This window comes from Cervus canadensis, chromosome 21 (genome assembly GCF_019320065.1).
Source record: "Cervus canadensis isolate Bull #8, Minnesota chromosome 21, ASM1932006v1, whole genome shotgun sequence".
NCBI classification, from domain to species: Eukaryota; Metazoa; Chordata; class Mammalia; order Artiodactyla; family Cervidae; genus Cervus; species Cervus canadensis.
The window spans coordinates 36812763-36840249 of NC_057406.1; positions in this window are offsets into that span (position 1 = coordinate 36812763).

The window sequence follows — 27487 nt, forward strand, 5'->3', positions numbered from 1 at the left end:
GTTCTGTGGTCCTCGGCAGCTGTCAATACCTTGAGTCAAGTTGCCTAGGACTGGGAACAAGGGATTTTTGTTTGAATCTTAAGATTTTTAAGATATAGAAATGGCAACTTCAAGTGATGACAGGGCACGCCATTGCTGTTGAAAGTCAACAGGAAACAGCATACACTAGAGTCTTTGCTTTCCCGTTTCTCTCACTATGTATCCGTTTATGGATGGATGAAAGCTTTGATGTCAAGGTATTCAGGAGTGTTTAAGCATACAATAGGTGTGTGTTTAAGATGATGGCTAGTTCCTCTACTCTATGTTGAGTTTCTCTAAACTTTTACTTTGTTATAATTTCAAAAGTATCAGAAGTTGTAAAAAATAGTATAGGGAATTCAGATAGACCCTGTATCAAAATTCTCTGTTTACATTTTGTTCTGTTTGGCCTATCATTATCTCTGTGTATGTATTTCTCTCTCTACATATATGTATGTATTTATACAAGTATATATGGAGAGAAAAATAAATACACACATGCACATGGAGAGAAAGAGAGAGATATAATAACTTTATTTACTTACACCTATCCCAATTTATTTCCTAAACTATTTGAAATCAAGTTGGAGGCATATGTCTCTTTAAGCCTAATTATTTCAGTATGTAAGAAGAATATATACTATATAACCATAATACAGTTATCAGGTTAAGAACATTGACATTAATATTAAACTTTAATATATAATCCATATTCCAGTTTTTAACTGTCCCAGTGGTATCCTTTACAGTATTTTTCGTCTACCATAGCATCCACTCCAGCATTATGTATAGCATATGTGTACTTTTCCTTTGTCTTTAGTTTCCTTTAATCTGTAATTATTTTTCAGGTTTTCTTTATCTTTCTCAGCCTTGATATATTTGAAGAATCTCTGCATTACCCTTAAAAGTAGGTGCCCTTACTTCTATCCTCTTAACCTCTCTACTTCTCATTCCTAAGTTCCTGCTGTGTAATTCAACCATTGACCCTTTAGGCTCCCTTATCTCTATTAATCTTTCTGATTTCCTATTTCTTCCCTCTTTGCAACCTGTAATTAGATTTTCTGCACTCCTAACAGACAGAGAGGAAGTTGTTCCTATTAGGGTACTTAAATACAATAGAAGGCTGTAAAACAGTCCATGTCCTTACATGGACCTAATTGTCTTACTCTCTTCCTTTAATAGATCGAATGATTTCAGGTAGAGCAGTCCTTTAAAGTACAGAAGTTGATCTACCAGGAGAATCTTGGTTTGCACAGCAGCCTGACTTTCTCTCTAAGATTATGCCCATTTGTAAAGATTTCAACAATTATACATGTTAGAGACGTGTATTCCAAAAATTAATTGGGGCCTGAATTCGATTGGGATAAATTTCTAAATATCAGGTAAATGCAACCACTGGAACATTCTGGATCTTCACTTCTTCACACTGAATAAATGAGCCAAGCCACCTGACTTAGTTCCCTGGAGTATTCTCCTTAAGCAATTTCTCTTCTTAGAAACACTTGAGAGAAGGGCCAACTCTATCAGGTGGAAATGATGGGCATTTGGCCTGTCTCATCCTCATTCCACATTTTCTTGAGAGCAATGATAACTATATGCAAGATTCAATTCACCATTCCAGAGTCAGTAAACAGAAGAACCACACACAGAGATAAAGGCTTAAAAATTATCCTTGTTTGTATGATATTTGAGTGTGATCAAGATGTTCAGAGTCAAACGAAAAGAAAGCTCTTCAGCTTTCCCTATGGTCTCTGTGAGAAGTGGGACTCAGTCTTTTGCACGGGGAGCCCTGATTTCTGCTCAAGACCAAAACTTCCTGAGTAGTCTGAGTAATACTTTGCCTCCTTACTTTCTTCCTCTGTAAAATGGGAATGATTGTATCACAGAGATTATCTATGAAACAGCTAGAAAAGTGACAGCGAAGACCCAAGCACAGCAATCATAAATATCCAACCAGGGCTGTGACCATTTATGAGTTTTACTGCAAAAAACTGGCACTGTTTCACCAAGAGTAGCTTACGGTTCACCTCTGTTTATTTTCTTAAAGAGATGATAATGGACGATAAACCTCTAGCTTTGGCAACCCACTCCAGTATGCTTGCCTAGAGAATTCCTTGGACAGAGGAGCCTGACGGGCTATACAGTCTATGGGGTCACAAAGGACTCAGATACAACTGAGCAACTAATGTTTTTGCTGTCAAACATCCGGGATTAAGCAGCAGTATTCAGATGACATTGTGATGAAACTGGCCTCTGTTTTAGTTGATTAAAGAATGAGTGGAGCCCTGGCTGGGCTGTTAAATGCTGTTTCCTCCTCCCTGCAGCCCTCAAATGTGATTCTGGGTTGCACTGCACACGGTGGGAAGGCACACACGTGTGTGCACATCACACCTGTGCACATACACACATACCCTCCATTCACTATGTACCAAATGCGGCCTTTCTTTCAGTCTCATTTGCACCTCTTTCCAATTGCTCCGCCCTCTACAGACCACCACCCAGTCCCCCTTTCTTGGCACTGCTCTTCCTTTAAGCTGAGTAGTAACAACCATGTGTGAGCGTTCCCACCTTCTCTCTCTGGTTAAACATAGCCAGCTCTGGTCTTAGCCCTGTGGAGTCTTCTTCCAGAAGACTCTAAACCAGTTAGCTCTAATGAAATAATGAACAATATTATGTGTTTCCCCTTGCCTTATTTCAACATTTTCTTCCTGTCAGTGCCTTTAAAGCATCATAGCAAAATGAGTCAGGAATACTTTTGGCAGGTGGAACTTCCTTTTGGCTTTTCAATCACACTGCTCAGGATGGTGGCTCACAAGGAGTTGGCCATCGGTCCCACCGCACTTGGTTCCTATTGACGGAAGCAATCTGATTTAAGGCAATTTCTGAAATAAGACAGGCTCTACCATTCTTGGCAAAGGACAACTTGGAATTCAAGTCCAAAATGATAGAAAGTGATCATGATGCACTTGTTCCGGAGCTCCCAGATCTGGATATTTCTAGATGTTCTATTGCTCATCAAGGATTATAATGTTCACATCTTACAAGAATAAAAGTAACTACTAAGCCAGACACTCACAACAGTGTCAGTAAATCCTCTGTTGGGTCAGAGTGAGTTACTTTTTTGATAACTATGAAAAAAATGACAAAGTGAAATTGCTAATTGAGAGCTAATTTGAGTGTTTTAGAATTTCTCTATATAGTGACGGTCTTCGATTTTCAGGCTTAGAAAGTGGATTCATTTTCTTCATTCAATTATTTTTCCCGTATCATCACCTTCTTTCCTTAATAAACACTGCACTTTCCCTTCTCATTTTGCTTACATGTGTTCCCCTTGTATCACTCCTCCATCCTGTGCTCCCTGAATTCCTTTCTTCTTTTCCCACAGTTATCCTTTTTCCTTTTACAGAATGCTTGCCCCCTTCATAGCTGATACCCCGGTTCTTGCAAGTGTTGTTTCTTCCATCTATTTAAATGCATCATCCAGACCCACAGAGGGTGGGCGCACTCTTATCTGCCTCATTATAACAGGTTTTCCCTCACATAGGAAATAGCACAATCTATATTGGCATGAGTATGTCCTTCTAAAATAAAGTTGCCCTGATCAACATGCTGGCTGTGAAGGGCATTGCTGAGTCACACCATGGTTACCTTGCTACCTTTGTACAAGCATGTCCAGACTTATCCACACCCACACACACACATACTTAAAAATGGGATTTATCATGCAAACATATACTTTTATAAATGGGATTAGATTTGCAGTTTGCCTTTAATTTGCAGTTTGCCTTCAAGCAGTTTCATTGTAGTGCTTTTAGATATGTTCCCTCAACTGAATCAGTTTTAATAAAACATAAATCAGTGGACGGGGCTTAAATTTGCCAATCCAGATAAAGTGTACAGGATCATTGTAATGTGAACTTTCTAAATAATAATTTTCTGGAACAAATATGATGCCTTGGGGAAAAGTTGGCAATATCATCAACTAATTAAGAAGGAAGAAACAGTGACACCACCTTTGGAAGGAATCTAAGATGCCATATAATTCCACTTGGTACTTGGGAAACCTTGATTATTATGGCATAGGGGATCCAGATAAAACATTAGTTTCAAGACCTTGAGGGTGGGAGAAAATGACTTGTTTTTCAGCTCCAGAGCATATCAGTGGAGGCATCAGGACTTGATCTCAGTCCTTGGCAATTTGCAATACAGAAATTTGGAATTTCTTTTTCCCTGAGAATGTTACCTTAAAGTTACAATGAACTTCCTTATTCTTTAAAAAAACATCTCCATGCAGTCTCAGAAGAGAAGCACATTTATGGTGGCTATCTGGCCACCCAAGTCTAGTATTCATTGAGATGAATTCGTATGAAGGCATGTGGTAGGAACCAAAACACTTGGAACAATTTGATCTGACACTGTTAGCATATTGATGACATGAGCTTTTTTATTTCTGGCAACTCAGTTTCACTGGGCCTGATACATCTTCAACTTTTGTTGAAAGGAGAATAACAACTTTATTTGAAATTGGGCAAAAGTTCACTGGCCTGGAAATTATTAAGTGGTTTGTCTCCTACTTACATGGTGAGCAATCATGTATATATAGGTAGTGATAATAGGAAGTTTCCTACAGCAAATGTTGACATATACTGTAATTTAAGTTCATTGGTTCATATTTGTATGCTTTTAAAGATTTGGGACAAATTCAGGCAGATTATAGCAAGCCTTATGTTGACTCATTAGGTCACCCTAACAATTTCATGAGTATTAACAATTCTAAATGCAAGAGTAAAAAGCAGAATTTAGAGCAAAAAGGGAGCTCCTTGTTCATGTGGCTTGACCCGTCTTTAAGGATGCTGAGGCCAAAAGAGCTTGCGTGAGGTCTTTGAAACTCATACTCTTCTCTCTGTTGCCTGGTAAGAAGATGTTACTGAATAAATAAAATTGTCCTGACATCAGAAGGATACTAGTAATTGCTTTTTCAGAGCTGAGCACTTTTTTCTCCTCAGTCTTGCTTTAAAAGAGGACTACCATCTGCTAGCTAATTGCTTGGGACAAGATACACAGGATATGGCCATAGAACAAGGAGTATTTACTATGTAGAGTTCACTGGCTTAACCAGAAATTGCATCCTTGATTTCATACCCAGTTGAGAGTTAAGTTTTCCCACAGCTTGGCCTGTGGGGCCAGATATCTATGAAACACTTGATATCCATGAAAATGGGCAAGAGATAGACATTCTCTAGGAAAAGAAGAAACACAAATAACTTTGAGTTTGGCTTTTAAATGCACTGAATCTGAAAAATCCACGGGATTAAGCTGATTTTCAAGTCCAAAGAAAATCCTTACACCATTCTATTTATAAACATAGCTAGAATCATATGAAATTGCCTTTCCGGTAGGTCGAAGCTGGTCAAGTATTGGCCATGTCTTACAGTTTGAACTAATATTATGTAATAAAGATCTATAGGTGACTAGAATATGTCTATACCTTTCAAATAACTATTTTTTTCATTCATATTGGTCTCCTTAAAAATTAATTCATATTGTCATTGTTTCTTTTGTTAAATTAATAAGCAAAGCAATGGTATTTATTGTTTTTATTTTTTTCTAGTGTGTGTAGTTATATATTTCATACAGTTATTCATTTTATATATATATATATGTAAAATAGCTTCCTTTCAAAAAATTAATTGGACTATAGGTTCTACTTGGCTGCAGTGAATTGAGAGTGGTCCTGAGAAATGGAAGACTATGGGTAAGCCATGTCCTGGTCTGTCCTTCATGTGTGTCTAGACTGGTATCACTGAATGTACCACCATCAAATGTTCATCTCTTAAGATAATCTCACGGTATCGGAAGGAAGCCTGCTACCTACTTCAAAAGAAATCGTGCCGCTGTTTCCAGGCAGTGTGTCTCCCTTCATGCCTTGTCTTTCAAAGCATGTGCCTTTCACTGATGTGCCCCTAGAAATCCTGCTTTTTCTTTTTGTGCCTACTTGCTCTGACACTTTTGCTGGGTTAAGTGATAGCTAATAACAGGGGATAGGCTGCTAGCTATTATGGGTGCTCTGTGTGGAGCCTATTTGACCTTTTTATTATATAAAGGTGTTAAGCTGGTTATTAAGGGACGAGAAGCGGAAAAGGAACCATATGAAGAAAAAAGTGGCAAAGCCAAACCTACTTGTAAATCTGCTGACCTTTAATTAACTCGCAAGTAAGCACTTCCTCATTGTGGATGACAGAAGAAAAGAAAGTTGAAGGCTTATCACCTAATGATAACCCTGTGTTGGCACCAATTACAGGTTTTCCGGATTAATGTTATCAGGATGTTGCTTTCAGGAGCTCAGACCAGACTTTAGTGGTCAAGAAAGTGATTTACTCACAGATTGATACAGAAAAGCTGATTCAAATGTGGACTTGGCAGAAAAGGGCAATGCGATTTGGTAATTTAGGTCTTGATCTTAAATCAAACAGGTGATGTAACCTCAAACAGTACAAGAGCTGCCGTGTGAATGTCTAAATTCTAAGTTCCCCTCTGCCAAAAGTTAAATTCTAAACTCTGCTTGCTTTTATCTCTTTCCCTTTTCTTTACTCATTCAATATATAGTAAAAGTTTTGTTTGAAAAAACACCAAACTTGCTTCAGCAAAGGATAAGAAAAACTTGTTTGGACTTTTCAAAATGTATCTTGCCCCTACCTCTAAGCCTTCACTCAAAGCACTCACTAAACCAAACATTTTTTGAGGTTTGAAAGTGTCTGGTTCACTTTTTTTTATTATTATTTTTCCTTTGGGCACACCTCTGCATTTCAAGATATATTATTATAAATATTATCATTTCCAGGGCAAACACAGGCAAAAAGTCCTGGAAGAACACAATTTTGCAGACTAAAGATTTTCAGGAAAAATTGGATAAACTGTGTATAAGTATCTAAATTTGGGGGTACTTAAAATAGAAAGTATCAAAATGTATCACTAGCCCAAATCCTCATCTGAACCACATCTTTTCATGGTTATAGACCATGAAGGTTACCCTCCATTAGTCTGTCAAAGACCCCCATATTCTATTCAAGACTGATTTCTTGGTTTTATAAAATACAAAGGTCAGTTTCTCTAAGGAAGCTGCTGTTTATTTGGTAAGCCTTACTAATCCTTTTCCAATATACCAAAAGGACAATACAGTTTATCAAAGAAGTAAAAACAGACTCTTGCCAGGTATTTTCACATGCTAACTGGCACTAGAGTCTCGTACATTTTGTTTTCATGAGATATCTAGGTTACATGAATAATACACTGGGAGGTTTGGGTGATTTCTCAAACATTATTGTTGGTAGTTACAGAAACCAAACCCAAGAAGAGTGTATATGTTTGTGAACATTTAATTACATTTCAATGGCATTGAGAAGGAAACATCATTGGATCAATACTTAAAGCACCTTGTTAGGATAAAGCTAACTTGCAGTCTATATGTTTTGAATCAGATTCTTGTTAAGCTTTTTAACCTTTTTGATACTGTCATTCAAAAATATTTTGTATTCTTTTCTTTTTCTGTTTATCTGATTTGACTCCAATCCATTTTGTGGTGTTGGCTGGGTTTTTGGTTTGAGTCAAATTTTCCATACAACCCCAAACTTCTTTGCTCTCTCTCTCTCTTTCTGAGAATGTTCCTTAAATCAAGAATAGAGAGCTGAGGAAGAGCTTGTATTAACCTGCCTGGGAAGCAAGTTTGTGTCTTTTTCTTCTTTATTCCCCCTGCCCCACCCCTTTCTTTTAATAAAACTAATAACCAGAGGTCTTAGCTGCAATAATAGAGATGTTAAAAGTGGATATGAAAATTCATGGTAGCTACTAATTATGCTGAACTTTCTAATAGCTCACTTGCCTAATGCTTTCTAATTGATGGAGCATAGGTTTGGGGTATTTGGAGATGAACCGATACATGCCTAGATTTATGTGGCCCTGAGGCTAAGTCTGCACATGTTAGCTAGCAGGAGAACAGAGGGGTCTCCCTCAGCTGGGATGATGGCTGAACTGCCGCTGTGAAGTTCACACAGGGAGAAAAGTCAGTTTCTAAAGGGCAGTTCAGTCTGTAGCACAACCACAACTTTCTGGTACCCCACTGTAGAACTGATGTAATTATCTGGGTAAATTGAACCACAGAGTGTTTCATACTTCAAGGTCACCATGAAAGGTTATTGATGGTGAACCCATGCACTTCCTTTTCTTGCCATGAGCTTTCTGTTGCCCCAAACCTCATCTTTTAAAATTCCCTACTCTTTTCTTAAAAAAATGCACAATCTCCTTGCGATTCCTAACCCACAGCCTCCTGGGGACTTGTGAGTTTGGGGGACTTGCTGCTTCACCTTTCTCCACAAAAGACCTGTAGTATTCTTTAAAACAACAGGAAACTAACTGAGCCCCATAGTTTAATGTACTAACATTGAAGTGGGGTAGCTATAGAAGAGAAAAAAAGAGGGGGAAAAAAGAGAAAGGAGAACTGATATTTCTTGTGTGATTGCCATGAATCAGGTATTTTGTGAACAGCATCTCATAAACTTCTGTAATATAATCAAGATATTGTAGGTTTAAATCATGAGGATAATTATCTCCTTTCTCTATCTCAATTTATTAAGTAGACACAGCTTTATGCTTTTAATCCTCCTCTGGATTGCATCCTATGGATTAGACCCCTCAAGACAAACAAATATTAAATTGTAGCTGTTAGAAGTAAGATCAGAAGTTGGATCATTGAAAAAGCAAGAGAATACCAGAAAAATATTTATTTCTGCCTTATTGATTATGCCATAGCCTTTGACTGTGTAGATCACAACAAACTGTGGAAAATTCTTCAAGAGATGGGAATACCAGGCCCCCTTACCTGCCTCCTGAGAAACCTGTATGCAGGTCAAGAAGAACAGTTAAAACCAGACATGGAATGGCAGACTGGTTCCAAATTGGGAAAGGAGTACATCAGGGCTGTATATTTTCACCCTGCTTATTTAACTTAATGCAGAATATATCATGCTAAATGCCAGGCTGGATGAAGCACAAGCTGGAATCAAGATTGCCAGGAGAAATATCAATAACTTCAGATATGCAGATGAAACCACCCTTATGACAGAAAGTGAAGAAGAACTAAAGAGCTTCTTGATGAAAGTGAAAGAGGAGAATGAAAAAGCTGGCTTTAAATTAAATATTCAAAAAGTGAAGAACAAGGCATCTGGTCCCTTCACTTTATGGCAAATAGATGGGGAAACAATGAAAACAGTGAGAGACTTTATTTTGGGGGGATCCAAAACCACTGCAGATGGTAACTGCAGCCACGAAATTAAAAGACATTTGCTTCTTGGAAGAAAAGTTATGACCAACCTAGACAGCTTATTAAAAAGCAGAGATATTACTTTGCTGACAGAGGTCTGTTTGGTCAAAGCTATGCTTTTTCCAGTAGTCATGTATGGATGTGAGAGTTGGACTAGAAAGAAAACTGAGTGCCGAAGAATTGATGCTTTTGAACTGTCGTGTTGGAGAAGACTCTTGAGAGTCCCCTGGACTGCAAGGAGAGCAAATCAGTCAATCCTAAAGGAAATCAGTCCCGAATATTCATTAGAAGGACTGATGCTGAAGCTCCAAATATTTTGGCCACCTGATGCAAAGGACTGACTCTTTGGAAAAGACCCTGATGCTGGGAAAGATTGAAGGTGGGAGGAGAAGGGGACGACAGAGGATAAGATGGTTGGATGGCATCACCGACTCGATGGACATGAGTTTGAGCAAGCTCCAGGAGTTGGTGATGGACAGGGAAGCCTGGCGTGCTGCAGTCCATGGGGTCGCAAAGAGTCAGACATGACTGAGCGACTATACTGAACTGAACTGTACTGATCAGAAGTAAAACCAGTTTTTAAATTAGTTTGCACACACAAACTTAGAAAACTTAATAGTTTATGGAGGCAGTATATCATGGTGTGTAACAGGGAGAAAGGCCTGCATTCAATTTACAACTTTGATACCGACGGGCTGTGTGAGTTACTCAGCCTCTCTACACTTCTGTTTCTTATTAGTTCAATGGGGGTAAAAATAGCACCTACCTCATGGGGTTGTTGTGAAAATTAAATGGCACCCAATAAGTAGTAGGCATCTTTATCACTGATTCTCCAATTCAATGGCATAAGCAGATACTGGTTCTTAGACTATAAAGCTAAAAATGAATGTAAGCAAGGTTATTAAATCAAAGAAATGGGTTTTGGGAAGTACTACATACAGAAGGGACAAATACATCATAGAATTTCCTCAGAAGTCTTTCAGATTTCTTCTTTCCTTTCTGCTCTCACGGTTAACTGAATGCTTACCACCTTCTGTCTGAAACAGATGATGTCTGAGTATACCAATAATTTCTAAATTTTATTCACTTTTCTCATCATCCTAAAATGTACCTTTTGTTGTATCAGAAGCCCACATTTCTCAGTAGAGTGGTAAAAATTGACTCTAGGCTCCAATTATTCTGGATCCCATGCTCTCGAGCACAAAACCCCAGGTTCACTTAGTTTATAGCTGAACTATGTCAACTTCATCCTTTTAGTCCCACAGGGTACATCTACAACCATACATTAGTCCTTTACTTGAAGTTCTTTCCCTTTTCCTCTTTGTCTACCCAAATTCTATCCATCTTCCAAGGTCCATATCTTTTGTGTTATTCCCTAATTGCTGAGATAGTGGAGTGAGTGTGGGCAAGAGGTGTGAATAGCATGGGATAGTCACTTCCTTGACAAGATTATATTATAAGCAAAAGTAATGGAATAGTCATTTCTGTGATAGCCTTACATTAGTGATGACTCCTTAATAGACTGGCTTGAGAGATTTAAAGTGAGAGAAATGCCTACTTGGTGTCCTTGCAGAAGCAAATTGCCATGTTGTAGAGGGGAATGGGTGACAAGAAAGTGAGGGTGGCCTCGAGAATCCACTAGCAGTGCCCAGCTGATAGCCAGTAAAGATGAGGGGACCTCAGTCCTACAATTATAAGGAAATGAATTCTACCAACCACCAGTAAACTTGAAAGAGGACCCATTTCTAGGCTTTTTCATCTGTCCTATTGATTCATCAGAAGAGATCAGGATCCCAGAAGACACTTTGGTTTCAGCCTTATGAGACTCTGAGCAGAAGACCCAGCTAAAACATGCCAGACTTCTGCCCACAGAAGCTGTGAGTTAATAAATTATGCTAGTTTAAGCCACTGATCTATGGCAATTTGGTACACAGCAGTAGAAAACTGCTGTGACAAATAGACTCAAGGGATTAGATCTGATAGACAGAGAGATTGAAGAACTATGGATGAAGGGTCATAACATTTTACAGGAGACGGTGATCAAAACCATCCCCAAGGAAAAAAAAATGTAAAAAGGCAGAATGGTTGTCTGAGGAGGCCTTACAAATAGCCGAGAAAAGAAGAGACGTGAAAGGCAAAGGATAAAAGGAAAGGTATACCCATCTGAAGGCAGATTTCCAAAGAAGAGCAAGGAGAGATAAGAAAGTCTTCCTAAGTTATCAATGCAAAGTAATAGAGGAAAACAATAGAATGGGAAAGACTAGAGATCTCTTCAAGAAAATTAGAGATACAAAGGGAACATTTCATGCAAAGATGAGCAAAATAAAGGACAGAAACCGTATAGACCAAACAGAAGCAGAAAATATTAAATAGAGGTGGCAAAAATACACAGAACACACACACACACACACACACACACACACAAATCTTAATGACCCAGATAACCACAGTGGTGTGATCACTCACCTAGAGCCAAATATCCTGGAGTGCGAAGTCAGGTGGGACTTAGGAAGCATCACTGCAAACAATGCTAGTGGAGGTGATGGAATTCCAGCTGAACTGTTTCAAATCTTAAAAGATGACGTTGTCAAAGTGCTACACTTATGCCAGCAAATTTGGAAAACTTGGCAGTAGCCACAGGACTGGAAAAAGTCAGTTTTCATTCCAATCCCCAAATAAGGCAATGCCAAAGAATGTTCAAACTACTGCACAATTGCACTTATTTCACAGGCTAGCCAAGTAAAGCTCAAAATTCTCCCAGCTAGGCTTCAGCAGTACATGAACTGACACTTTCTGATGTACAAGTTGGATTTAGAAAAGGCAAAGGAACCAGAGATCAAATTGCCCACATCTGTTGGATCACAGAAAAAGCACGAGAAATCTAGAAAAGCATCTACTTCTGCTTCGTTGACTAGGCCAAAACCTTCGACTGTGTGGATCACAACAAATTGTGGAAAATTCTTCAAGAGATGGGAATACCAGACCATCTTACCTGCATCCTGAGAAACCTGTATGCAGGTCAACAGGCAACATTTAGAACCAGCCATGGAACAGCAGACTGGTTGCAAATCGGGAAAGGAGTACATCAAGGCTGTATATTGTTGCCTTGCTTATTTAACTTCTATGCAGAGTACATCATGTGAAATGCTGGGCTGGATGAAGCACAAGTTGGAATACAGATTGCCCCCCAAAATATCAATAACCTCAGATATGCAGATGTTACCACTCTTAGGGCAGAAAGCAAAGAGGAACTAAAGAGCCTCTTGATGAAAGTGAAAGAGGAGAGTGAAAAAGCTGGCTTAAGACTCAACATTCAAAAAACAAAGATTATGGCATCTGGTCCCATTACTTCATGGTAAATAGATGGGGAAACAATGGAAACAGTGAGAGAGTTTATTTTGGGGGGCTCCAAAATCACTGCAGATGGTGACTATAGCCATGAAATTAGAAGATGCCTGCTCCTTGGAAGAAAAGCTATGACAAACCTAGAAAGCATATTAAAAAACAGAAACATTACTTTGCCAAAAAAGGTCCGTAAAATCAAAGCTACATTTTTTTTCCCCCAGTAGTCATGTATGGATGTGAGAGTTGGACTATAAAGAAAACTGAGTGCTGAAGAATTGATGCTTTTGAACTGTGGTGCTGGAGAAGATCCTTGAGAGTCCCTTGGACTGCAAGGAGATCAAACCAGCCAATTGTAAAGGAAATCAGTCCTGAATATTCATTGGAAGGACTGATGCTGAAGCTGAAGCTCCAAAATTTTGGCCACCTGATGTGAAGAGCTGACTCACTGAAAAGACCCCGATGCTGGGAAAGATCAAAAGTAGGAGAAGAAGGGGACAACAGAGGTTGAGATGGTTGGATGGCATCACCAACTTGATGGACGTGAGTTTAAGGAAGCTCCAGGAGTTGGTGATGGACAGGGAGGCCTGGTATGCTGCAATTCATAGGGTCACAAAGAGTCAGACATGACTGAGTGACTGAACTGAGTAGAAAACTAACACAGTGGGTGACTGAAGGTTTCCTAGATCATGTTTGTGAGCTTTTTGACTCACCTCTTGGCATGTTGGATCTTATTTTCCCACCAGGTATTGAACCCAAGCTCCCTGCTTTGAAAACACAGAATCTTAACCACTGGATCACCAGGGAAGTCTCGTGTTTGTGAGTTTTGATGTTTAGTTCCTGGAAGCACAAATAGCTAGCACATTGACTTTTGTGTATATTTTCCCATGTGTAACATGGGTATTGTTTTGGTGTAGGAAACCACTTGGAATAACAGTGCAACTATAAGCATTATGAAATAAAGAATTTATTATAGGAATCATACTTTATGTGAGAAGAACTGGGGAGATTAAAGTCCAGGAGGGAGACTTGGAGAGTTAAAAGAATAAGTAACTAGTCCTGAAGACTAGGGTACACTTCTTTTTTAGTGATAAAAAGAGCCAAAGAGAACAACTTGTTCACCTTGGAACTCTAAAATTTTTGCTGAGATGGTTGACTCAGATTTTTTTTAAAACAACTTCATTGAAGTGCAATTGACTACAATAAATTATAGCCATGTTGGTCTACAGTTTGGTGAGTTTTGATGAATGTATATACTTGAGTGGATTTCCCAGGTGGCACTAGAGATAAAGAACCTTCTTGCCAATGCAGGAGACATGAGATGCGGGTTTGATCCTTGGGTCAGGAAGATCCCCTGGAAGGCATGACAACCCACTCCAGTATCCTTGGCTGGAGAATCACATGGACAGAGGAGCCTGGCGGGTACAGTCCACAGGGTCACAAAGAGTCAGACATGACTAAAACAGCTTAGCATGCACGCATGCATATACTTGAGTAACCAAGTGTCACAATCAAGATATATGTAGAACATTTCTACTACCTTAAAAATTCCTTTGTAGTTGATAATTTCCCACCCCTGGGGCTCGGCAACTATAATCTTCTTTTTGTCACTATCAATTAGTTTTCCCTGTTTTAGAATTTCACATATATGCAATTAAACCCTATGCCCTATTTTATAACTGACTTCTTTTATTCATCCATGAGGTGTTGTCTGTTTGTTTTTTTATTCTTCCTTATTGTTGCTTGTGTCAAGATGGTTCTTTTTATTTTTGAATGGCTCAGCTGGTAAAGAATCTGCCTGCAATGCGGGAGACCTGGGTTTGATCCCTGGTTTGAGAGGATCCCCTGGAGAAGGGGACGGATACCCACTCCAGTATTCTGGCCTGGAGAATTCCATAGGGTCACAAAGACTTGGACACGACTGAGCAACTAACACACACATACATGGTGAAAGCAAGAGGTGAAGAAACTATCCTTTCCTTGTTGAATTACTTTGGTAAGTTTGTCAAACATCAATTGACCATGTATACGTGGGTCCATTTCCAAGCTTTTTATTCTGTCCTTTTGATTTATCTGTATGTCTAATCACATGCCAATATCACACTATTTTGATTACTTTATCTTTATAGTAAATCTTGAAATCAGGTACTGTCAGTGTTCCAAATTCATTTTTCATAATTATTTTGGTTAATATAGGTGCTTTTACACTTTCTGTTAATTTCTAGAATTAGACTCTTAATACCTAAAAAACAATCTATTTAGGGTTTTGATTTGGATTATTGTCATGTTGGAGAAGACTCTTGAGAGTCCCTTGGACTGCAAGGAGATCCAACCAGTCCATCCTAAAGGAGATCAGTCCTGGGTGTTCATTGGAAGGGCTGATGTTGAAGCTGAAACTCCAGTACTTTGGCCACCTGATATGAAGAACTGACTCATTTGAAAAGACCCTGATGTTGGGAAAGATTGAAGGTGGGAGGAAAAGGGGACAACAGAGGATGAGGTGATTGGATGGCATCACCGACTCAATGGACATGAGTTTGAGTAAACTCCGGTAGTTGGTGATGGACAGGGAGGCCTGGCGTGCTGCAATTCATGGTATCACAAAGAGTCAGGCACAACTGAGTGACTGAACGGAACTGAACTGATGGGATATCTGAAAACTTTACTTGGGGAGAATGATTGCTTAACAATACTGAGTCTCTGAATTCATTAATATGTATCTCTCCAATTCTTTAGATCTCCTTTAATTTCTCTCAACATTGTGTGGTGGTTTTCAGGGTACAATACATGTTGTTAAATATTTCCTTAGTATTTAATGTCCTGAGTATTAAAGCAATATTATTTTGTGCATTTAACTTTTTATTACCAGAATATAGAAATATAAATGGTTTTGATATATTGACCTTGTATACTGAAACTTTGTTAAAATAATTTGTAACATTTAAATTTTTTTCTTACAATTTTTACATATACAGTCATTCAAATGAAGACTTTTTTAAAGCTTCCTTTCCACATTTATGACTTTTACTCATGTTTCTTGCCTTATTGCCTGACTAGGGCTTCCAACACAGTGCTGAATATAAATGGTGAGACTGTACATCCTTGCTAGTTTCTGATGGGGGAAAGCATTTTTTCTCTTCCCATTGTTATGATCCTAGCAGTAGGTTTTTGTAGATGCCTTTTATCATATGGAAGAACTTGACTTCTACTCCTAACTTGCTGAGAGTTATTATCATAAATCGATGTTGACATTTTTCAAATGCTCTTTTATATCTCCTTTTTCTCGGTTAATATGGTGATTTTTAAAAGTTAAACTAACCCTGTATTCCTGAGATATATTCCAGTTGGTCATGATGTATAGTCCTTCTTGTAATGTTGCTGGATTTTATTCATTAACAATGGTTAAGAAACTTTATGTTCATAAGCAATATTGGACTGGAATTTTTTTTTTTTTCTTTTAAAGACTTTGGTTTGGGTATCAGAGAATTCTGGCTTCATACAGCATGTAGGAAGATGATCTCTCCTCTATTTTCTAAAAGAGTTTGTGTAGGATTATTATTTCACCCTTAAATATTTGATAGAATTCACCACTGAAACCAACTGGGCTTGGAATTTTCTTTGTTGAAAGATTTTTGATTTCAAGTTCAATTTCTCTGGTAGATACATGACTATTCTTCCTATTATTGATTTCTAATTTATTTCATTGTGGTCAAAATTCACATATGATTTTAATAATTTTAATTATAGTGAGCCTCAATTAGTGACCCAGAATATAGTCTATTTTGGTCATTATTCCACATCCATTTGTTTTGAGTATGTACTCTGTTCCATGTAGTGTTATTTACATGTTAATTAAGTCAAATTTGATGGACAGTGTTCAAGTTTTCTGTCTTCACTGATTTTTCTGTCCACCTGTTCAATCAGTTGCTGAGCGAGGTGTATTGAAGAATCCAGCTAAATTGTTGATTTGTCTATTGCTGCTGGCAGTTTTTGCTTCATATATTTTAAAGTTCTGAAACCAGTTACACACATATTAGGATTATTGAATTTTCTTTATGAATTGAGTCATTTATCATCATGAAATATCCTTCTTTATTTCTGGTAATATTTCTTATCTAATTTTATCAGGTATAATCACTATAGCTTTCTTATGATTAGTGTTTTCATGGCATATCATTTAACATCCTTTTGATTTAAATTCGTCTATGTCTTTATATTTCAAGTGAGTTTCCTATGGACAGCATATAGCTGGATTTTTCTTTTTAGTTTAAAAACTATGAACTTTCAGTTGGTACTTTTAGTGCATTTAAATTTATCATAATTAAAAATATGGTTGTAGTTAAGTTTAAATCTCTTGTTTTGCTATTTTCTATTTTGTTAACTTTATCTCTCCCATCTTTTCCTACCTTTCTTTGGATTAAATGAATTTTTTAGAATTCTTTTTCATCTCTTTTACGGATGTGTCAGCTATTCCTCTTTGCTTTATTAATATTTTTTGTGTGTGCTCAAGGCTTTAAAATATACATCTTTAATTTATTACAGTCTACCTTTAAAGAATATTATACCACTTCATGTATAATTTAGGAACCTTAAGAAAGTATGCTTCCATTTCCCCCATTTTTTAATGTTCAGTTCAGTTCAGTCGCTCAGTCGTGTCTGACTCTTTGTGACACCATGAACCGCAGCATGCCAGGCCTCCCTGTCCATCACTAGCTCCCGGAGTTCACCCAAACCCATGTCCATCGAGTCAGTGATGCCATCCAACCATCTTATCCTCTGTCGTCCCCTTCTCCTCCTGCGCTCAATCTTTCCCAGCATCAGGGTCTTTTCAAGTGAGTCAGCTCTTTGTATCAGGCAGCCAAAGTATTGGAGTTTCAGCTTCAGCATCAGTCCTTCCAATGTACACCCAGGACTGATCTCTTTTAGGATGGACTGGTTGGATATCCTTGCAGTCCAAGGGACTCTCAAGAGTCTTCTCCAACACCACAGTTCAAAAGCATCAATTCTTCAGTGCTCAGCTTTCTTTATAGTCCAACTCTCACATCCATACATGACCACTGTTGAAATATTATGTATGTAATGTTATCACAACACTGATGTATGTTATCATCCCTCAATACATTGCTAATATTTTTTACTTCAATTAATTGAAATAAATTTTCAATTAATCTCTAGAAAGTAAAAAATGAGAAAATATGTGTTTTATTTTACTTATATATTATCAATTTCTGTTTCTTTTTTCCCCCTCTATGTAAATTGTTTCCATGTGATTTTTTTTATCCTTAGCTTCATGAAATCTTTTAATTTTCTTATGATACATGTCTGCTGATGATAAATTCTCTCAACTTTGTCAAAGAACTTTGTTTCTTTCCTTTTGGAGAGCTGGTTTCATAGGATATAAGACTGACTTTTTAATCACTTGATACTGTTTCACAAACTGAGGCTTTGTTAATTTTTTCAGTCTTTTTTCTCCAATGTGTTTACATGTAGATAGTTTCCATTCTCTGGTTGATAATCTGATACAGTTAAGATTGTAATTATACAGTTACAATCTGCTTATCCAGTTAGATTATTTTCTTATGGCTGCCCTAACAAAGTATCACAAGCTGGATGGCTTAAAACCATAGACATGTATTGTCTCATGGTTCTGGAGGAATGAAATCAAGAAATCAAGATGTCAACAGGGCTATGCCCCCACTGAAATCTGTAGGGAAGAATCTTTTGTTGTCTTCTTAGCTTCTGGTATTTGCCGGCAGTTCTTGGCCTTCTTTGTCTTATAAATGGATTCCTTCAATCTCTGCCTGCATTGTCACATGGCAAACTGCTCCCTGTGTGTCTCTTGCCTCTTCTTTTAAGAACACTAGTCACACTGGATTAAGGACCCATTCTATTCCAGTATGATCTCACATTAAGTATTTACATGCGCAATAACCCTATTTCCAAATTAAGTCACATTCCTAGCTACTGGGATTTAGAACTTCCACGTATCTTTTGGGGAAATACAATTCAATCAGTCAAGTTTTCATTTAGGTTTTTCATCTCTAGAAGTTCCTGATCCTTTTTATAAAAGTATAGATTTTCAATTTCTGTCCTCATAATTACAATAGCTATTTTAAAGTCATTCATTGTCTGCTAATTCCATCAGCTCTAACATTTCCACCTGATTTTTTTCCCCCTTGGCAATAGATCACGTTTTCCTCCTTCTTCCTGATTGGATATCAGGAAGATATCCTGGGTGGGCCAAGATAGCCATTAGTCAAGAGCTAGTTTAACCCTCCTACTAACATGCAACTCTTCTGGAGTCTCTACTGAACGCTCCCTATATTCAGTGAAGTCTCTCTCCTCTGGTCAGAGCATGAATGGCTTCCTACTCTGTGAGCACTGGGGTTGTTTCATCCTCTCTCTCTCTAATAGCTTCTCTTTGCCTGGTCTCACAAATTCACTCTATGCATTTATAGCTTATTAGTTAACAAAAGATTTGAGGGGAACTCTAGTCAGGTTTCTAGAGCTCTTCCCTCTCTCTGCATAGCTCCCTTCTCTCTGGCACTTAGCATCGCAAGCTCCAGATGCTTCATCCTCCTCAAATTTAAATTTCTGTCTGCGCAACCAGCAAGACTAGACTGACATGTTCAGTGCTGCAGGCTGCAAGCTGCTTCTAGGCAGAAACCCAGGGTCATGCTGGGTCTTCCCTTGTTTGTTCTTTTAGGGATCTGCCTGTTGTCACAATGTCTGAATGCTGTTGAACTGATTATGGTGGCAGAAGAGTAAATCTTATACAAATTACTTTGTCCTAGGCCCCTAAGTTTTCTGGGTTTTATATCCCATCTTCTAGCATACATAGTTCTTTCCAAGGTTTCCAGAGGAATTGTTCCTTCTTAATCACCACATCCAATCAGCTTGCTCTCTTCAGCATATTCAGAAAACATTTGTTCTGTGGAGTGGAGAGGTGACCAGTCCTATGGACTAAGTTATGACTGAGTCAAGAGAATTAATGTAGCTCTGAACAATTAAAGAACATTGAATGTACGCTGGTGACTTTTCAAGTTGAAACCAAAAAGCATCTGATGATCTTTACTAACAAGTTAAAAACAAACAAAACAACAAACAAACATTGCTCCAGGAAAGAAACTACATTTATAACAGCAAAGTACAGTTTGGGTCACCACTTGATTAAGTTTCTGACCATATAGTCATTCTCCAGAATTTGTCTGTCTTATGCACAGGCTTAGGTTATCTGAATAAGGTTGCGTTAAGAATCACCACCTTTGCATCATTCAAGTCCTTGAGAATGGCACTAATCTCTATAGATCTTCCAGGTATGTGGTGTTACTTTTGGTTTCATAGTTTGGTAGGTAGAAGACAAGTTCTAGGGATTTCCACCTGAGCTTTCTTACCATAAAGTCTCCCACTTTGCAGATCAAAGAATCAATATGAGGGTTCTGCAAGTTCCAACTATGCCTACTGAAAATTTGAAAATAACCATGGAGAATTTTGGGGTTTCCCAGGTGGCACTAGTAGTGAAGAACCCACCTGTCAATGCAGGAGACTTAAAAGAGGTGGATTGGATCACTGGGTTGGGAAAATCCCCTGGAAGAGGGCATGGCAACCCACTTCAGTATTCTTGCCTGGAGAATCGCTTGGACAGAGGAGCCTGGTGGGCTACAGTCCACGGGGTCACAAAGAGTTGGACGTGGTTGAAGTGACAGTGGCGGCAGCATGAAGCATTTGGGGACCACTGGCCCATTTGTGAGACACACCTGAGTTAAAGTCACACTGATCACTGCGACTGAGTATAACTCTGGGAGTTGGTGATGGACAGGGAGGCCAGGAGTGCTGCGATTCACCGGGTCGCAGAGTGTCGGACACGACTGAGCGACTGAACTGAACTGAGGACTCTATGGGGCCTTCCTGGGACACACCCCTCCCTCCATGTTCTCTGCTTTAGCTCCTCTCTGAAGTACCTAGATGACAGTATCTGACGTACATTTCCTGAGTCATTTTACAGATGCTAAAATCACCTCCAAATGGAAGAAGTTAACTGCTCTAGGGCCATGAGCACGTAGCCCTGAGACCTACTAGAGTCTGATGATTGTTGCTATTATCAACAATAGCAACCCTTGACATCACCTGTTATCTCACCATCAACCAATCAGAGAATTGTGCTTGAGCTGATTACACACCCTGCAATCCTCTCCATCATCTGGCCTTTAAAAATGCTTCCCTGAAGCCGATCAGGAAGTTTGGTTTTTTGAGCATGAGCTGTCTGGCTGCCTGCAAGAAATGCACTTTCCTTCACAACAACCCAGTGTCACTAGATAGACTTCATTGCATTTTGGTGAGTGGACACAAGTTTGATCGGGTAACAACTTGACCTCCATTAACCCTGAATGCTGAGTCCGTATCTTTAGGTCACAGGAATTAGTGTGTCCGTTCAGAGTCAGTGCTCAATAATTTCCATCCCCCAACTGGCCATTTTTCCTTCCTTAGTGTACAGTTACCGTGATAAATGGCTGTGGGGACTTGGGGAATGCCAGGAAAAAGAATTACTGTATAAATTGTTGGCAGCATATCAGGGTCCTTCCTCCAGCTGAGAGCTGGCTTCTCCTGGAAGCACAGTGTCCCCAGGCTACCTTCATCCCTGGTGTCTTCATGCTTGTATTGATATTTCTATATGTTCTACCCCAACCAAGCTCCTTTTTCAAGGTGGGAGACAGTGGTAAAATGCAATTATGTGAGTCTGACCACTTCACCTACATACATCATTTCTTCATCTCCAAATCTTCCATACTAGCTGGTGAAGGCTTTTTGCTTTCTTTTCCCCTAGCATATCCTTTTCTAATTGGCATCTAATCCTTCTCCTCTGTCTAATCTATGAAGGTTGATGAAAGAGAATGTGGTTGGACTTACATATCAGGAAAGATGCATAGTATTATTCCTATTACAATTTTACTAAAGCTTTCACTGTACTTTTGATTTAAACTAGAATACATACTCAGAAGGAAAGATTCCTTATTTTGTCCTAGTATCCTTATACCTACTATAATTTTGGCACATGATAGGCACTAATTAAATTTTGTTGAATACAGAGCATGAATGCTTGAGCACAAATGTAAGCTAGTGTTATCATCAGCAAAAAGCTCAATTGTAAAATTAAGATGATTATCCTGGGTTTGTTTTGACTGTGGGCCACTGCATTGAGAAGTTTTTTTCTAGGAAATTAATCAAATCAAGAATCCTTCACCATAGCCCAAGAAAGTCTTGATATACGGAAACCAATTATATGAAGAAAGAGTTACCAGAGTTATTGAAACAAAGGTAGCCCTGCGCCCGCTCCCCCAGCTTTCAGAGGACAGAACTCAAAGAAGCACTAATAGATTTAATGATTCTATGTTTGAAGTCTGAAGTTCTATGAATGATTCACCCTTAGCGTATTTAAATGTATTAATTCATTGCTTCTGGCAATTTATTTTTGGAAACCTCTTCCTTATGATCCAGTTGGGGAGTCTGGTACACAAGTATACAGCAGGGTGAGAGTTCTAGGATCAAAGGAAAATGACTTCCTCTTCTGTGTCTATTTCCCACTTATCCTACACAACTTCTGTGGGTGGTTCAATTCCTACTAAGGAAAAGAACTCCAAAGTTGTCCCTTTTAGGAAAGAGAGAAGCAATATGGGAGGAATGTGTAGGGAATATGGTGGAGCCAGGACTTGCCTTGTATAGTTATAAAAAGTCTACAATTGAGAAAATTACATTCTTTCTTTATTTGAATTTCATCTAAGGCAGAGGAATGAGACACTAGAAGGAAAGATATCGAGATTCCCCTGAAAAAGGGAAAATAAAGTTCTATTGCAATTTCTCTATATTGTGTCTCAGATTTTTCACTCTTCCTCTGTTTCAGGGTGTTCAATCCAAAGCTGCCATGACAGCTGGGAATATGCCTGTCTTGAAAGTGAAAGTGTTAGTTGCTCAGTCATGTCTGACTCTTTGCGATCCCATGGACTGTAGTCTGCTAGGATCCTCTATCCAGGGAATTCTCCAGGCAAGCATACTGGAGTGGGTCGCCATTCCCTTCCCCAGAGGATCTTACCAACCCAGGGATTAAACCTGGGTCTCCCACATTGCAGACAAATTCTTAACTGTCTGAGCCACTGAGGAAGCCCCATCTTACTCACCATTAATCCCCAGAAACTTGTTCATAGAAACCAAATTTTAGCATATTTATTTGATTTAAAATTTTAAATAAAACATATGTACATACATTTTTAAAAGGCAAGCAGTACAGAAAAGTATAAAATACAAGGTATTTTCCTCACTTTCTTAACCTCTCATTCCCATCCCCCAGTCCCCCAAACCAGCAAATGTTTCCTGGTTTTACTTCTAGTGATTGCTGTTTTATTGACTGATTTATCAATTGCATGTAATATCTTCAGCTCTGCATTATAAACAATGAGGAATTTCTCTAACTTATACAATCACCCAACTCTCCCCATCAGGTCTCAGTTTTTAGTTATGTTACTGTTTTTGGATAACAAATGCTAGTTGTAGGGTGAATACAATTCATTATCCTTCTTCATTTGTTTACCCAAACAATGGTACCCTCATTTCTAAACTACTGGAAGCCAACCTTCCGCCAAACAGTGAAAGAGCTTCCCATGCTGGGCCATTTGGCTATTTGTTGGTAAGTGCAATCATGCTAACGGATCTCCGGATCTCCGGGTTAATTGTAAAACATTACCCTACTCAGAAGCATCTGAGTTTTAACAGGTCCCAAAGACTGGGCTTCCCTGGAAGCTCAGATGGTAAAGAATCTGCCTGCAATGCAGGAGACCTGGGTGAGATCCCTCTGTTGGGAAGATCCCCTGGAGAAGGGAATGGCTACCTTCTCCAGTATTCTTGCCTGGAGAATTCCATGGACAGAGGAGCCTGATGGGCTACAATCCATGGGGTGCAAACAGTTGGGCACAACTAAGTGATTAACACTTTCACATTTTCCTTTCAAAGCCGTTAGCTGAAGGTGGAAGTCCTGCCACTAGAGCTTTGAAACCGGTAGGCTTGCTCTTTAAATCCTCCAGGATGTCTTGTAGCTTCTTAGCGGGCTGCCGATTTGAACTGGGCAAAACTAAGACAGTGGAACGTATGCTTAGGGACTATGGATCATCAACTGTTTTTATTATGTCTGTGTTCTGAGGCTTTCTCTTTGGCTGTTGTCTGATGTATCAAAACAAAACATCTCCAGGAAAAAAAATATCAAAGGACCTAAAATTAATGTGTTATTTCAGATTTCTTCTAGGCCAGCAAAAGAATGTCCCTCTTTGACTAACGTCTGATAATACGAGCCTCACAGGCCAGCCCCTTTAACGTGCTGACTTAGGGCTCATGCCCGTTTTCCTCTCTCCTCTTTTCATCTTTGTCTCTCTGATGCAATCAGCGTGCTGGCCTTCGGCTCACCTCGGTTTTGTTTTATTTTTTAAGGCAGAAAAACCTTTTGGTTTTTCAATTGAATTTAAAATTAAACTCTTATCCCCTTTTACAGCAAATTCCCTGAATCTTAGACGTTGAAAGTTTTTTTAATTTAAATCTTGCCTTCCAGTGAGTGGGTCACAGAGAGGCAAATTCTTAGTGATTCACTTTGTAGCACTATTTGATTCTTAGCTGTGAAGTCCTGGGAAAAGCATTCAACTCGGAATGGGAAAGCCTTGCTGGAATCCTTGATGTGCTGTTTATCTGCTGTGTGACCATGTTAGTTGCTCGGTTGTGTCGGACTCTTTGCAACCCCAGGGACTGTCATCCCACCAGGCGCCTCTGTCCATGGGATTTCCCAGGCAAGAATACTGGAGTGGGTTGCCATTCCCTTTTCCAGGGGATCTTCCTGATCCGGGGATCAAACCCAGGTCTCCTGCATTGCTGGTGGATTGTTTACCATCTGAGCCATCAGGCAAGCCCTGGTGACTTTAAGTAGGTTACCTCAAATCTCTGTCCCACAGAGTCATCTCAACAGAAAAATGAAGATATTATCAGAGGACTTAGTTCACAGAGCTGTGTTGCTGGTGCATAATGGGAGCTCAATGAACTTGACTCATCTCAAGCTGACTGTGTTGAAAATAAAAATTCTGATCTTCTACAACCCTGCTCCTTTTTCAGTTTTTCCCATCTCAGTTGACAGCAACCCCAATCTTCTAGTTCCTCATGTCATGTTTGAACTCTCTCTCACTTCAGATTCATTACATCAGCAAATCCTCTTGATTCTGCTTTAAAAATATATTCTCAACCTGTTACCTTGCACTACGTCCCCAGCTAACACCACTGTCCAAGCCACCATCATCTTTCACCAGATTATTGCAACAGCCACCTAGTGGGTCTCCCTATATTCATCCCTGCCTCTCTAGGCTCAATTCTCAACACTTCTGCCAGAGCAATCCTTTAAAAAGTGAATCCAATCCTAGCACTCAGCTGTCCTTTCTTGTTAGCGATGATCTCCAACTGGCTCACACTGGAACTGGGCTACCAGTTCTTTTCGTTTTGGTAGATGGCCCCTCCCCCTGACCCCCTTCCTCTGAAATCCCCCTGAAATTCACCAGGGGATGTCTCCGCAATGCAGTGGCTCCCGGAGGGTAATGCTTAGCACTATAGGGAGGCTTCTAGGATGCTGCTGCTATGCTGTGACCAGACATCCATGCTGATGGTTTAGTATTTGTGCTGTTTCTGCTGTTAAATATTTTGAATGACACCGATGTTTGTCATCTTGTTCAAAACAAGAGCCAAGTCCCCATGTTTGTCAGATTCTTTTCTACATTTTTGCCTATATCTCCTACATCCTACACTTACTCATTTCATACAAGCCATGAGTGCCTCTTGGAATTTCCTCAGTCACATGAAGTATGTGTCTGCCTCAGGGCCTTTGCACTTACTCTTTCTTCGGCCGCAATGCCCCTGCATCAGATACCCATCTGATTTATCTCTGGCAGCTATCTGCTCAGAAGCTACCTTCTCAATAAAACACTTCCTGACTGCCCAAGGTAAATAGAAACCCTTTACCCTTCTTCACTGGTATACTCTCATCACTCTACTCAATCATAATTTTTCTCCATAGTATTTATCTTCATCTGACATGCTATATTTATGGGCTTCCCAGGTGGCTCAGTGGGTAAAGAATCCTCCTGCAATGCAGGAGACACAGGAGACTTGGGTTCAATCTCTGCGTCAGGAAGATCCCCTTGAGGAGGGCACGGCAATCCATTCCAGTATTATTTCCTGGAGAACCCCATGGACAGAGGAGCCTGGTGGGCTACAGCCTATTGGGTTGCAAGGAATCAGACATGATTGAGCATGTACACACACAACGTTCTATATGAATATCCTATTTCACCTGCATATTCATCTACTGTTTGACTCCCTTCTCCCCACCAACTAGAATCCAAGTTCCATCAGGGGAAGAACTTTGTCTGCCTTGCTTACTGCTTTATCTCCAGTCCCTAGAAGAGTGTCTGACACACAGCAGGCCCTAATAAATATTTGATGAATGAATGAACTACTCAGAGCCCAGTTTTCTCAGTTGTATCATAAGGGAAATAATATATCCCAGATAAATTGTGAAGATTGAATAAGTAATGAGAAAATAACTTGTAGCTTATAAGGTCCTGAATAAAGGCCAGCTGCCATCAGTCTCCCCTTGGTGACAAACAATTGTGGATCACAGGCACCATCGTCCAACACTGCTCTCCACAAGAGTCTCCGTGTTTGAAGGAATCACTAAATAGCATGCCCTGGTGTCCTGCATGCCACAGCCCTGAACGACCTTTGCCCTGAACCCTGAGTGGACCAGAGTGGTTTCTCGAGGTGCTAGGACAGGTCAGGGGGGTCAAGATGGTGCATGGCATGTTCTCAGCAGCTCTTTTACTACTTTTCCTGTGACACATGCAGAGGAGGGGCTGGTATCTAGTCATTTTGGTACTTGCATCAATAAACCTCATAAAGGGAAGATACAGTGAAAGAGGAAGGAGTAGACACCTGCTTTATCCTCCACGTCTGGAGAGGAATCCAACAGTAATCACAGGTTGAGCATATGGCCATGTCTACGTAAGTCACAGGAGTTTTTTAAAATGTGAAGATTTGCTTCAGGAGACCTCTTGGGGACATGACTAAGGGTCATGGGGAAGCCAGGGAAACCCAAAGCAGGGAGCTTTGGGTAGAACAATAACCAAACCTACTGAATTCCCCCATCATAGTTTCCACCGAGTTCTATTATCCATTCTCATTTCTTAAAACACACACACACACACACACACACACACACACACACACACACGAACAGTGAGGTGTCTGGTGTGTCTGGAGTCTAAATGGCCTGACTTGCTCTCGAGGTAAGACTAGTCAAGACCCATGGAGACATGCGACCCATCCCCCAGAAAGTATGACCCTCTCTACACCTCTCACCCCCTTTAACTCAGCGGAGAGTTGGCATCTTTACCATTTGCTGAGAGTAAAAAGCGAAAGATAAAACATTCTTACTTAAGTTATTGGGAGCAGCCTCTCTTGTTATTAAATCCTTTTTCCCCTCTGTACCTGAGGAAATGAGGAGTTTTGGCCTCTGTCATGGATCAGTCATGAGAATGTGGTGAAAACAGCGTGATCTGGAGATTGGCAGACATTCTGCTTTCCCAAGCATTTATTCCAGGGACGAGACCCTGTCATTCCCCTGCACTTGTGCACATTTGCAATGGGATTCTTTCGCCAGTTATAAGATAAATGTTTGATTCGGCGAGGATAGAAGTCTTTAGGTTTGCACAATGATACATTGCTTTAGGTTAGTGG